Source organism: Cetorhinus maximus, chromosome 8 (assembly GCF_964194155.1).
Source record: "Cetorhinus maximus chromosome 8, sCetMax3.hap1.1, whole genome shotgun sequence".
NCBI lineage: Eukaryota > Metazoa > Chordata > Chondrichthyes > Lamniformes > Cetorhinidae > Cetorhinus > Cetorhinus maximus.
In genome coordinates, this window is record NC_135886.1 from 61,198,299 (window position 1) to 61,211,866 (window position 13,568).

Consider the following 13,568-nt stretch of genomic DNA (forward strand, 5'->3'; position numbering starts at 1 on the left):
AAACATGAAACCTCATCCACTGGCGGGATGAGTTTTCATGTCTGTTTTAAAAAATCTTTCATAAAGTTTATGTAATCGTTTATTAACATGTCCCATCTCATGTGACATTGTCACATGAGGGGGACATGTTAATTTTTTTATTTTTCTATTTTTTAAGTTTACAAACCTTTCTGCGCTCTCCCTGAGACCCCACTTAGTCTCAGGGAGCAGTGTACTCTTTCGCGCGCATACACGAAAGAGCGCACTTTGACAGTTGGGGAATCCCTCCCCCCCGGCACAGGAAGAGCATAGCAATAGTGGGACTAGAGACCACAGCATTCTGACTCCGAGGTGAGAGTGTTACTAACTGTTGCAGTCTCTTATGATCTGCTGCCACTATATATATTGAGAGTCTCAATGTAGACCTCAAGGGATCTGTCTCTATGCTTAGCAAGATATTGAGGCTGATGAGGGTTCTGATTGAACGCAGTTTATAACTAGCAACAACTATATACAGCTCTGCACAGACCTTGATCTAGCCTGGGTCCTAACAGTGACATGGGCTGATTACTTGACAATGTGCCTAACTCATAAGATGTAAATAGAATCTTGCTGATACAGGGTCACAGGCAATAGTGAACATCTAACATGAGGGCTGTGCCTTTTCCCCTCCAGCCTTATGCAAGGTGATGTCATAGTGATGTCACCATGCAGCTTCTTAAAGGTACATGTCCTTGTCTACATTAGCATGCATACAATGTCACAGCACTAACTGAGCCCCTGATGACACATTAATGCACGAGGAGGCCAGAGAATGACAGTGTTCAAACTATTTTTTGTGCAGTCCTGTTCACTAAACTCCTTCTCCTCCTTGCCCCACAAATATAGGAGTTTGTTCTTACCTCAGAAGATCTGGATTTCTGGTGTGACAGGCATAATCCAAGTACACTATAAAAACAGCCTTGGGAGCCCTACCTCTTGTAATAAAGGCTCTAATTAGCAGGCATGCATAAGGCTGGATCAGGTTGTCTCTCAGATTTTAACTCCTGATTTCTCCAGGTGGAGGGAGGTAAAAGGTTTGGTTCCAGGGACAATCCCAAACTGGTCGGAGGGGACCTCATTGATGTTTTTTGAGCAAGCTAGCCACTGCCTGTTGTCAAGCCAGAGCCATCTTGTCTATTTTACTGGGAAATATATCAGACTGCTTATTCACCAGCAGTGGCCCACAGATAAGTCTCAGAAGGGAGTGTTGAGATGGCCATGGTGTTGGATGAACATCTGTTTTAGCTGGCTACAATGGGCCCATCAAATTTAGTTGTGGCTTGAACATGCCTGGGGATGGGGAATGGGTTATTCCATTGCTAAATTTTACATGTGACAAACAGCTTTAGGCAATCACTTCTTTCAAAATTCCCACTTCAGGCATATAACCATGAAGGCAAATATTAAATAAATGGACGACTGCGTTTTATGGCAAGAAAAAGTCACCGCTGGACCTTCAATGGCTCCCAAAGTACTTTTCCCCAAAAGTACATTTGAAACCAATCTATTCAAGCAAGCCTCCGGTCACTTCTTACCATTCTCGCTCAGTGTCTGTTCAAGGTCACTGGTGAAAATGTGACCAAGACTTCCAGCAGCTGGCAAGTCCATTATTCAGGCTGACATTGCTATGCTGCACTGAGGTAGTCTCTGTACAAACTCTTACTGTATAAACTCAATAAAGCATTTGCCTCAAACATGACCAAATTCTGAGCATTGTAAATGAGCTGCCTCGTAAATTACACAGCTTGGAATTTCAGAAATTGGCCTGGCCCCTTTTAAAAGGATGTCTGAGATAACTATGCCAGATATATAAAGCTCAAACTTTAATTTATCAGCTTTAATTCTGTAACAATTTGAAATGGTTTAAAATGCCGGCAGCTGTTCATTGTGCAATTTGCAAAACCACCTTTAGGAGAGAGATATCATGGGATATCGCTTCATGAGAAAGAAAATTAACTTTGGGATTTAATTGACATGCACTCAATATCTTATTCACATCAGGAGAGCTCTCTGGCTCATACAGAAAGGCCTCTGATAATTTGATTTATGATATCTGTGAATCATTATATTCTCACCAATCTTTCACTTTTTTTTAATATAGACTACATTCTCTCCATTTCAAACACATAATTTATTGGTGCAGAATCAATTAAAATTGTTTTAACCACTTTGGCAGCGTCACTGGTCTAGACACACGCAGGAACAAAGGAATGACTGGACAAGAAAGATCAAAGTCCATTTAATTTGCATTTTACCATCCCGGCAGTCCCATGATCCAATGATAATGGAGTTTTTGACTAATCACAGCGATCAATCTCTATCAATGAGTCTACAACTGACCCAGACATGAGGTGAGGAAAACCCCCAAGGTGGGGAGGGGGTGGAGAGCTTTAGGAACCATAGGTCCAAACTCACCTGTTCCTCCCGAGTTTGTTACACTCACCGCATGTCATGTCCCAAATTACTCAAAATGTAGCCCAAATGTTATTTTCTAAAAGAAATCTAATTCATATTTGAATGAATCAATTCTAGCTGCTACCATCATCTCCCTAAGGAGTCGGTTCCATAGACTGACCACTCATTCACTGAAATATCAGTTCTACAGCCCCATCAAGCCCTGGCTGGTTATATTGTTCTGGACAAAGTCAAACAACTTGTTATGGTTGATATTACCCAATCTCATCAAAATTCTAAATCAGTATATAGATGCAAAAACTCACTGGGGGCAATTTTAAATTGGCTCTCCGGGTGGGAAACTCATAGGATCGGGGGAGCCATGAACAATTTTGCCTGCAAGACCAAGCAGCACACCCCGAAGGCTTGCAGGGGAGGAGGGGCCAGCGGAGGCACCATGGCCCTGCCGGAAGAGTGTGCAGAGTTAGATCCAGCTGACTGTACATGACTGAGCTGCAGTGCAGAAGAAGGGTCGGCCACAGAAGGGTGACAGTCATTTCCACCTGTGAGGTGATAGAGCCTGGGATCGTATCCAGCTGTGTTGGTGGCCACCCAATGCCAGTGGCGTTGAAAGTGACTGCCACCCTCAATTTATTATGCCTCAAGTTTCTCCCAGGGTCCTGTGAGGGATCTCTGCAGTGCATCACAACCCACTGCACACAGCTGTATACAGCTCATCACACTCTTCAGAAGGGTCAACACCTACATACATTTCACAACAAGGGGTGAGGATAGCCAGGCAGAGCATGCAAGAGGATTTGCAGCAATTGCTGGCTTCCCAAAGATTCAGGGCACTATTGATTGCACTCATGTGGCAATCAAGGCGCCTGCTGGAGCACTGGGGCCTTTGTGAATCATAAAGTCGCTCAACGTCCAGCTGGTGTATGATCAGGAGCAAAAGCTCTTCCAGGTTTGTACAAGGTATCCTGGGAGTTGCTATGACTCCTATATTCTCCGTCACTCCCAAGTTTCAAGGTTTTACATCCCCCCTGCGTGATTGTATGGCTGGCTGATGGGGGAGAAAGGATACCCTCTGAAAAGATGGCTGATAGCACCAACAAGACATCCAAGAATGCCTGCGGAGGAGAGGCGCAACAGAAGCTGTGCTCCCATGAGAGCTATCATTGAGAGGGCGATAGGCCTCCTGAAGAGGTCCAATTGCCTGAAGCAATCTGGAGGAACTCTTCAATATCCTCCGGAGTGCATGTTGCTCATTGTGGTTGTGTGCTGCGCCCTGAATAATCAGGCTCTCTCTCAGGAAGATCAGATGGAGGGTGAAGACTGCGATGTGCAGCCACAAACATTTGAGGACGATTCTAATGCAGACTCCAAGGAAGAACCTGCTCGGCCACAGGGTGGTGCTGAGGACCCAGCAAGGTGGCAGCTTTTGGGAGCCAGGGATGGTTGAATTCACAGGAGCTTCCAGTCGGCTGCCAAAGTCAACAGTCCAAATCATTGGAAAGCTGCTGTAATGTTATTGCTTGGAGCTCGTGAAGCACTCCTGGCACCCTCTTTCTCTTGTGCCTCCTCCTGAAAAAATCAGTTGTGCTCAATCACTTTTTAACTTTGAGTTGCAGGCCTCCAATCCAATGATGCTGAGAGCGCAAGAAGGACATGTGACACGAGGTGAGATTTTAATGAAGTGATGTGGAACAACAAAACACAACAGTACACAAGTAACAAAGATAAAGATGTCCCCCCTGATCGCCCTTCCGTGTTTGCTGTGATTTCTTAAACCGTTTACAGGTGCTGCTGCTAGGTTCTCCCCACCGCCCTCGCTGGCAGCTGCATTGGAGGCAGCCTGCTGACTGATGCCCTGTTGGCCTGGGTGACCTTGCTGGGCGCCCTGTGGTCATCAGAGGCACCCAACTGGGTGGGAGAGTCATGCACAGTGTCAGGACCCTCCTCAGTTATCGCAGTATCTTCAGATAAAATGGTGACCAGCAGATGGGTGGAGAAACTGCTGTCATCATCAGGCATACCCTGAGAGGAGTCACCAGGTGCAGATAGCAGCTCATCCGCCAACATGAGCTTTGTTTGTACCTCTGTTCACCATGTATGGACAAGTATCTAGCAGAGTCACTAGGTGCCTCATCCACCTGTCACACTGACAATGCCCTGCTCAGTGTGTGGGCTTGCAAGTCTGAACACAACCCCAGAAACCCATGATTGAGCTGCTGGAGCTGGTGCTCCATGACAGTCACCAGTCTCTCAATAGAGGATGCTGTACGTTCAGAGGTAAGGGTCAATGCAATGCTTATGGTCTGCATGGACTCCTCAGTTTTACAGATCAGGGCACACAAACCCTCAGGAATCTCTGCCCGATCTCCATGTACATCACGCTGGACATCCAGCACTTGCCGCCTAATGAACGACTCCAGAGACTCATCACCTGCCTGGGGCTCAGCATTGTCCTGGTCTCCAACACTCCTCCAACTGTCACAGGCCTGGGAACTCTGTCTCCATCAGCTCCTCAGGCGAATGTGACATGCCTTCCCCAGTCTGAGCAGCCATTCATGCGAGAGTGCTCAATCCCACCGAAGTGCCAGTATCTGAGGTGGTGCAAGCTGCAGAGCGAGGATGTGATGCAACAGCATCTGTGAGCGTCTCCTCCTCGATGTTAGTAGAGTACCATCCAGATCCTCTGCTGGTCTAGAAAATGATCCATCTGAGGGATGAGAAACAGCTGTAGGTTTTCATGAGCATTAAAAAGTTAGAATAGGTAGCTGCAGCTACATTCTGTGATTGGTCATAACGTTATTCAAACCTGCAAGATAGGATTAGTGGATGTAATCTGGCAGTCTTTAACCCACTGCCCTCCATTTCTGAGCCCCTCCCCCAATCTAAAGTGGATTCACTTCAGCCTTACCCTCCTCCAAAACACCAGCCTCTCCGTGACCAGTGGATCTCGCTCCATACTCGCAGGGAAACTCTGATATGTCCTCCTCCATTGGAGTCCACACAGCCAGACTCAGTGCAGCACCACCGGTATGGCTTTGTTCAGTTACATTGTGCTTCTTCTTCTCCTGTGAGGACAAGAGCAGATTCAAGAGTCCCTCCTCAATATGGCAAAAGTTTGCATCCTCCTGCTGGGTCCACGTGCCCAACATACTGCAGGACTTCCCTCTTCTAGACATTCCTACCATCCTGTCTAGTCCCAGACAGCCTTGTAGGGCACCAGACAATGTGGCAACTCGAGCTGGTGGCTTAAAACCTTCCAGTCCCAACAAATGCAAGCCCAGGCATAAACATTGATTCAAAGTGTGAAGGGGCTTCCTTACTCACCCTCACAGAATGGAGAAGGTCATTCAGCCTCTTCCAACACTGCCCACAGGCCCTTCGGACCACCCCACAGCTGCTGCCTCACGCTGCCACCTCTGTCCAGGCCTTCTTGCTGACATACGGAGGCCTCCCCTTGCCATCTTGTGGCACCAGTGTCTCCTGGTGATCACTTACTGCCTGCACGAGTGTTCACAAGCAGTCAGCTGAGAAACCAGGGGCTGCTTGGCTGTGGCCATCTCCATGTCCACTTCCAGGGCTTGAACCTCTGGATCATATTCCTCTATTCCTCACATAAATTGCTGCTGCCTTTGAATCTGGATGCAATGATTTGAGTTTCTGCTCCCACAGCACTATCTCCCAAAAGTCTCCACCACGACCATCACTGCTTTCTTCCTTCTATCTGTTTAAACCCCTCACCCAGAGCTGACTCCATGGAAGTGCCTGTCCTGTTCCCGCCACCACCCCAAGCAGTGCAGACCCTCTCACAGAAGCAGTTTCACGCTGGGCAGCTGTTAATTGGCCGGCCAGCGCATCACACACACACACACTCTCACACACACTCTCACACACACTCTCACACACACTCTCACACACACTCTCACACACACTCTCACACACACTCTCACACACACTCTCACACACACTCTCACACACACTCTCACACACACTCTCACACACACTCTCACACACACTCTCACACACACTCTCACACACACTCTCACACACACTCTCACACACACACTCTCACACACACACTCTCACACACACACTCTCACACACACACTCTCACACACACACTCTCACACACTCTCACACACTCTCACACACTCTCTCACACACTCTCTCACACACTCTCTCACACACTCTCTCACACACTCTCTCACACACTCTCACACACTCTCACACACTCTCACACACTCTCACACACTCTCACACACTCTCACACACTCTCACACACTCTCACACACTCTCACACACTCTCTCACACTCTCTCACACTCTCTCACACTCTCACACTCTCACACTCTCACACTCTCACACTCTCACACACTCACACACTCACACACTCACACACTCACACACTCACACACTCACACACTCACACACTCACACACTCACACACACTCACACACACTCACACACACTCACACACACTCACACACACTCACACACACTCACACACACTCACACACACTCACACACACTCACACACACTCACACACACTCACACACACACTCACACACACTCACACACACACTCACACACACACTCACACACACACTCACAGTGGGAGCTTGCTATTCACAAATTGGCTTCTGAATTTCCTACATTACGACTGTGACAACATTTCATAAGTGCATTATTGGGTATGAAGTGCTTTGAAACATTCTGAGCTTGTGAAAGTCACTATAGAAATGCAATTTCTCTCTTCTCTTTCACTCAGACACAATGCATGGTCATGTTTCATTGCATTGTGTAACCAACCTCGATATTAGATTGCTTTGAAACACCATCGAAGAATCTCATCAGAGTGTGAATATGTGAGCAGATGTTTGAGTTTTTCAAGGACAGAAACATATTAATCATGTTGTAAACATCAAGGCCAGAGTCTGTCCAAGTAAACAATTCATCTTACCATCTCTGGTGTAAAAAAAACTGTCAGCACTTCTGCCAGATACATTAAAGTCAGTAAAACAATACTGCCAGAAATATATTAAAGAGAATGTCATTGGCAGGGAGTAAAATACATGTATAACCAGAGGCTCCACCCTTCAGCCATCCTCTGTAACACTTCATCAGCTGAAGATCTAATTAATTGGTGCAGGGAGAGATAAATGGCTCCTCACAATTATCAGGCTTTTTCCTTTTGCCAGCTCAGAACTTGTAGAAATTAATTAATAAAATCAAGTTGAGTTGGTTTTCTGATGTGTGATGATCTGAACACACTTCACAGTCACTGGTTCAACTCCTGGCCTGTGCTTCCTTAGCTGCAGAAACTGTTAAAGTGTGCCATTGGTTTCCCTATCTGTGGCCCAGTGCTGGACAGTGGTGGTTAGGTTTGTGCCAGGGCTCTGTGCCTGGTCAATAATCAAAGATAGTTGTCAACCTAAATCAGGGTCAGGGGTCACTGCAGTAAAGTGAGACTGCCTGCTGACACTTTGGGTCAAAGGGTCCTTGGGGGAAAGTGAGAAAGAGCAAGTCAACAGCCGCTGTTACATCATTGAAAGTAAGGGGTCTTAACCCAGTTAGCATAGCAGTCTAACCATTCAATCTGATGAACAAATGCGTGGGCCATTCATGTTCATTGTGTTGCTAGGTTTCTGTGAGTGCTCTCATCTATAGGTTAAAATTCAGTAGACAAACCGAGTGCCTGCCCACAATGGGACCCCAAAGAGAATTAAATCCCTCACTTCTGAAAGATCCAGGATGGAAGGACAAAAACAGAGGGCTCGGTAATTTAAACTGAAGCAATTGCTGTTGCACTAAATGATCTTTCATTTCCAATCTGCTGCCTCCCCTCTAGATTTTGGATCTCAGTCTAACAGCTCTGTGAGTTTTACAATATGCTCCCACTATGTTTCTTTCTGCTCTGATTCACAGCTGCTACAAGGCAGTGACATTAGAATATTGGCTCCATTAATTCCTGGACACTAATTAATAACATTGTGTACTGACTTACTGACTACACCCAACAATCCAAAAGCAGGAACAAAACAACATAAATAATAATAACTCTGCAAAGAAAATCAAAAATGCTCTCAGGGTAGGAATAGGATGACAAAAAAGAAAGGACATGCATTTATGTAGTTCCTTTTGAGACCTCAGGTCATTGCAAGGTGCTTTCCATCAACTAATTATTTTTAAATTGCCATTCTGTTGTAGGAAATGCACCAACTAATATTCATACATGCGACCGCCCATAAACAGAAGGGTGACAATGGCCAGATGTTCTATTTGTGATTTTTTTTTTTCAGGGGATGTGAGTATCGCTGGCTGGGCCAGCATTTATTGCCCATCCCTAGCTGCCCTTGAGAAGGTGGTGGTGAGCTGACTTCTTGATCCGCTGCAGTCCAGTGCTGTTAGGGAGGGAGTTCCAGGATTTTGACACAGCGACAGTGAAGGAACAGTGATATATTTCCAAGTCAGGATGGTGAGTGACTTGGAGGGGAACTTCCAGGTGATGGTGTTCCCATCTATCTGCTGCCCTTGTCCTTCTAGGTTGTAGAGGTCATGGGTTTGGAAGGTGCTGTCGAAGGAGTCTTGGTGAATTCCTGCAGTGCATCTTGTAGATGGTATACACTGCTGCTATTGTGCGTCAGTGGTGGAGGAAGTGAATGTTTGTGGTTGCGGTGCCAATCAAGTGGGTTGCTTTGTCCTGGATGGTGTCAAGCTCCTTGATTGTTGTGGAGCTGCACTCATCCAGGAAAGTGGACAGTATTCCATCGCACTCCTGACTTGTGCCTTGTACAGTTGGACAGGCTTTGGGGAGTCAGGAGGTGAGTTACACATCACACGATTCCAAGCCTCTGACCTGCTCTTGTAGCCACAGTATTTATATGGCTCGTCCAGTTTAGTTCTGGTCAATGGTAACCCCTAGGATGTTTATACTGGGTGATTCAGCAATGGTAATGCCATTGAATGTCACAGAATCACACAGTGCAGAGGAGGCCCTTCGGCCCATCGAGTCTGCATCGACACATGAGAAACACCTGACCTACCTACCTAATCCCATTTACCAGCACTTGGCCCATAGCCTTGGGCCATGTCATGGGGAGATGGTGAGATTCTCACTTGTTGGAGATGGTCATTGCCTGGCAGCTGTGTAGCGTGAATATTACTTGCCAAGTCTGAATATTGTCCAGGTCTTGCTGCATTTGGACAAGGACTGCTTCAGTGTCAGAGAAGTCACGAATGGTGCTGAATACTGAGCGAAAATCCCCACCTTATGATGGAGGGGAGGTCATTGATGGAGCAGCTAAAGATGGTTGGGCTGAGGACACTACCCTGAGGAACTCCTGCAGCTGCGTCCTGGAGCTGAGATGACTGACCTCCAACAACCACAACCACCATCCTTTATGATAGGTATGACTCTAACCAGCGGAGATTTTCCCCCCTGATTCCCATTGACTCCAGTTTTGCTAGGGCTCCTTGATGCCACACTCAGTCAAATGCTGCCTTGATGTCAAGGGCAGTTACTCTCACCTCACCTCAGGAGTTCAACTCTTTTGTCCATGTTTGGACCAAAGCTGGAATGAGCTGAATGACCCTGGCAGAACCCAAATTGAGCGCCAGTGAGCAGGTTATTGTTTTGTAAGGGCTGCTTGATGGCACTGTCGTGAACCCTTCATCATCGAGAGTAAACTGATGGGGCAATAATTGGTTGGAGTGGATTTGTCCTGATTTTTGTGGACTGGACATAAATGGACTAGTTTACACATGGTTGGGTTGTAGTTGTACAGGAACTGCTGTCAAGGCTTGGTTAGTTCTGGAGCAAAACTTCGCTGCTAAAGCCGAGGTGTTGTCAGGGCCCAGAACCTTTCCTTTACCCAGTGCCGTCAGTCGTTTCTTGATATCATGTGGAGTGAATTTAATTGGCTGAAGACTGGCATCTGAGATGCTGGTTGAAGGATAGATTTTGGGCAGGATAATAGGGAGATTTTGCTGTTCCTTTTTGAAAGAGTACTGTGGGATCTTTTACATCGAGCTCAGAGGGCAGACAGCTATCAGTTTAATTTTACAGCACTCTCTCAGCACAGCCCCTCTGACAGTGCAGCACTCCCTCAGTACTGTCCCTCTGACAGTGCAGCACTCCCTCAGTACTGTCCCTCTGACAGTGCAGCACTCCCTCAGTACTGCCCCTCTGACAGTGTAGCAACCTCGGTACTCACCTTCCAACAGTGCAGCGCTCCATCAGTACTGGCCCTCAGAGAGTACAACACTCTCTCAATACTGACCCTCCAACAGTGCAGCACTCCCTCAGTACCGCCCCACTGACATGCAGCACTCCGTCACAACTGCCCCTCTGACAGTGCAGCACTCTCTCAGTACTGGCCCTCTGACAGTGCAGCACTCTCTCAGTACTGGCCCTCTGACAGTGCAGCACTCTCTCAGTACTGGCCCTCTGACAGTGCAGCACTCTCTCAGTACTGGCCCTCTGACAGTGCAGCACTCTCTCAGTACTGGCCCTCTGACAGTGCAGCACTCTCTCAGTACTGGCCCTCTGACAGTGCAGCACTCTCTCAGTACTGGCCCTCTGACAGTGCAGCACTCTCTCAGTACTGGCCCTCTGACAGTGCAGCACTCTCTCAGTACTGGCCCTCTGACAGTGCAGCACTCTCTCAGTACTGGCCCTCTGACAGTGCAGCACTCTCTCAGTACTGGCCCTCTGACAGTGCAGCACTCTCTCAGTACTGGCCCTCTGACAGTGCAGCACTCTCTCAGTACTGGCCCTCTGACAGTGCAGCACTCTCTCAGTACTGGCCCTCTGACAGTGCAGCACTCTCTCAGTACTGGCCCTCTGACAGTGCAGCACTCTCTCAGTACTGGCCCTCTGACAGTGCAGCACTCTCTCAGTACTGGCCCTCTGACAGTGCAGCACTCTCTCAGTACTGGCCCTCTGACAGTGCAGCACTCTCTCAGTACTGGCCCTCTGACAGTGCAGCACTCTCTCAGTACTGGCCCTCTGACAGTGCAGCACTCTCTCAGTACTGGCCCTCTGACAGTGCAGCACTCTCTCAGTACTGGCCCTCTGACAGTGCAGCACTCTCTCAGTACTGGCCCTCTGACAGTGCAGCACTCTCTCAGTACTGGCCCTCTGACAGTGCAGCACTCTCTCAGTACTGGCCCTCTGACAGTGCAGCACTCTCTCAGTACTGGCCCTCTGACAGTGCAGCACTCTCTCAGTACTGGCCCTCCGACAGGACAGCGCTCCATCAGTATTGACCCTCCACAGTGCAGCACTCTCTCAGTACTGGCCCTCTGACAGTGCAGCACTCTCTCAGTACTGGCCCTCTGACAGTGCAGCACTCTCTCAGTACTGGCCCTCTGACAGTGCAGCACTCTCTCAGTACTGGCCCTCCGACAGGACAGCGCTCCATCAGTATTGACCCTCCACAGTGCAGCACTCCCTCAGTACTGCCTGTCAGTCCAGCATTCCTCAGTACTGACCCTCTAAGTGCAGCACTGTCTCAGTATTGACCCTCTGACAGTGCAGCACTCCCTCAGTACTGACTTTCTGACAGTGCAGCACTCCCTCAGTACTGACTTTCTGACAGTGCAGCACTCCCTCAGTACTGACCCTCTGACAGTGCAGCACTCTCCCAGAACTGACCCTCCAAAACTGCAGCACTCCCTCAGTACTATCCTTCTGACAGTGCAGGACTCCCTCAGTACTACCCCTCTCAATGCTGCACTCCCTCAGTACTGACCCTCTGTCAGTGCAGCACCCTCACCACTGACCATCTGACAGTGCAGCACTCTCCCAGAACTGACCCTCCAACACTGCAGCACTCCCTCAATACTGACCCTCTGAAAGTGCAGTGCTCCCTCAATACTGACCCTCCAACAGGGTAGCGTTCCATCAGTACTGACCCTCCACAACGCAGCACTCCCTCACTACTGCCCCTCTCACAGTGCAGCACTCCCTCAGTACTGACCCTCCGAAAGTGCAGCGCTCCCTCAGTACTGATGCACAGTACCTCTTGATTACATACTTTGGTCTGTTGGATTTGGATTTGACCCCATGAGTTTCTGACTCTGAAGCAGATGTGATACGCACTGTGGCAGCTGACATGAGAACCGGTTGGACTAGTCGGGAAGATGAAGACAACAAGGAGGTGAGCTTTAGACTTACAAATTGATTTTAAAAATCTCAGATGTAACAATCTCTGGGTTATTTCCTGAGCCACACATATACTGTCATTGAGTAATACATATCTGAGAGTTAACCTTGGTCTCAAAGAGGATGTGGCTGACAGAGTTCCTCTTCATGTGGCACTGGTACCAGTACTAGGGAAAGAGTGATGAGTTCAGCAGTGCGAGCTCCACTTAAACCAAACTGCAGACAGTTTCATGGCAAACTGCATCACTCGGGGTGTAGATGGGGTTTTGTAATTTATTCCTAAATCAATGCGAAGTCAAGGGCACAGGATAGAAATTTAAATGTGCGACAGAAAGGGGTAAATTGTTTAAGAGTAATAATGTGTCAGTGAATAAGAGCAAAACAGGAAAAATTGTTGAGAAGTTAAAATTGAAGATGCTTTATCAGCATTCATAACAAAATAAATAAATTAGTTGCACAAATAAAGATGAATGTGTTTGAGCTCATAGCTATTAAAGGGACATGGTGAGCAAGGTTGGGAGCTGAATATTTCTGGCATACTTGTCATTTCAAAAAAGGCAGACAAAATGGAAAAGTGGGTGAAGGGGTAGCTCAGTAGTCCTGCACATTGATTCGTGAATGGTGGTGGACAATTAAACAACTCACTGGAGGAAGAGGCTCCACAAATATCCCCATCCTCAATGATGGGGGAGCCCAGCACATCACATTATTTGCAACAATTTTCAGCCATTAGTGCCGAGTGGATGATCCATCTCAGCCTCCTCCAGAGGTCCCCAGCATCACAGATGCCAGTCTTCAACCAATTCGATTCACTCTACGTATTATCAAGAAACGGCTGAAGGCACTGGATACTGCAAAGGCTATGGGCCCTGACAGTATTCCGGCAATAGTACTGAAGACTTGTGCTCCAGAACTTGCCGCGCCCCTAACCAAGCTGTTCCGGTACAGCTACAACACTGGCATCTACCCA